General features: G+C 33.5%; 1 non-coding gene across 1 annotated transcript; it reads right to left on the reverse strand.

Annotated features, from left to right (window-relative positions):
• Positions 1–270: 270 nt before the first annotated feature.
• Positions 271–388, reverse strand: LOC118602389. The gene has a single exon (XR_004950713.1). It is a non-coding gene; the product is annotated as a 5S ribosomal RNA (ribosomal RNA).
• Positions 389–1524: the final 1136 nt, after the last annotated feature.

Here is a 1524-nt window from a genome sequence, read left to right on the forward strand (position 1 = left end):
TGAAGGCTCGTTCATTATGTAATATAATATAGAACCTTAGAATGTTAATGCTTTTTGGAGCCTTACAAGTAATTTAGATGAAGGGTTTTAAATATTTATTTAAACAAATCTTTTTCTTCTAATGTAGGCTTACTCTGAAGTCCATTTTCCTATTTCACTTTTGTTTGAGCCATTCAAACTATTGTGGTCTCTTCACTATTCCTAAATACACCTACCATATTCCCAGATTAGGCCTTTGCACTTGCTGTTTCATTTTTTTTTTTTTTTTTATGCCTATAGCACCTGGTTTCCTAGGTGGTCTCCCATCCAAGTACTAACCAGGCCCAACCCTGCTTTGCTTCCGAGATCAGATGGGATCAGGCTTGTTCAGGGTAGCATGGCCATAGACCGCCCCTGCTGTTTCTAATCCTTGAACTCTTCCCCTCAGTTATTAGTGTAGCTTTCTCTATCACCTCCTTCAAAAGCGTTTGTTTAAATGTCACCTTCTCATTGAAAAGCTTTCCATGAACAACTATTTAAAATGTTAACCCCCTCTCCAATACTCCTTATTCTCCCTTTCTTAATATTTTTTCTCCGTAGACTTTACCAGCATATAATATGATATATATTTAAATTACATATATTGAATGTTGTCTGTCTCCTCTCTTACTAGAATGAATACTCAACAAGGGCAGAGATTTGTGTCTGTTTTATTCTCTACCATTAGCATAGAATAGATGCATAGTAGGCAGACTATACTCTTTGATTAATGATTTCACCAATTTATGAATACATGAATAAATAATTATTTTCAAGATAATTTATAAACTGATATAGGCAGGTTGCTTTAGCTGCAGTTTGAGAAGCGGCCTGTAGATACTTTAAGACTTTCAGCATAGATAGAAAGCCTACAAAGCCAGTCTAATTATATTTTGTGACAAATGGGGCAATAAACATCCCGGGAGCCAGAGACTTAAGCAAATTCACATGGCTATGAGTACCACTCTTGCTTAAATGAAAATGGACCACTTTCAGGTAGAGTGAAAACACAAGATACCCTATAACTTTTAAGTCAAATTCTCAGCATAATAAAAAGTTTGGATACACATCAGACAGTATTAGTCACTTTCAAATATAGTGCATTTATCCAAACTCTTTTCAGAAAAAAAAAAACATTCTGAATAATGTTCTGTAAGTTCTCTCACAAAGGTATGATTATGGATGCAGTACCAATATTGCAAAGTCTACAGAAGTGGTTCAATATTTAAGATTTTAAGTCTCAATGTTCTTTATACTTTGTTCTTACAGGGTAGATTTGGCAAAATTAGAATTCAAAGCAATGCATTCTACAAACATATATGATTCATAACCTTCTCAACTAACAGTGCTATAGGACAAATATTTAATTTAATCTAATGTTTAGTATTTTAGCATTACATGGAGGTGTTGAATGTGTTTACTTTTCGTTGTAAGGGCAAAAAATTTACATAGTAATTGAACCTGAAGGTAAAAAGCTTGTGAGAAAATACAATATATATTAAAACA

The sequence above is a fragment of the Rousettus aegyptiacus genome, unplaced genomic scaffold (assembly GCF_014176215.1).
Source record: "Rousettus aegyptiacus isolate mRouAeg1 unplaced genomic scaffold, mRouAeg1.p scaffold_m13_p_4, whole genome shotgun sequence".
NCBI classification, from domain to species: Eukaryota; Metazoa; Chordata; class Mammalia; order Chiroptera; family Pteropodidae; genus Rousettus; species Rousettus aegyptiacus.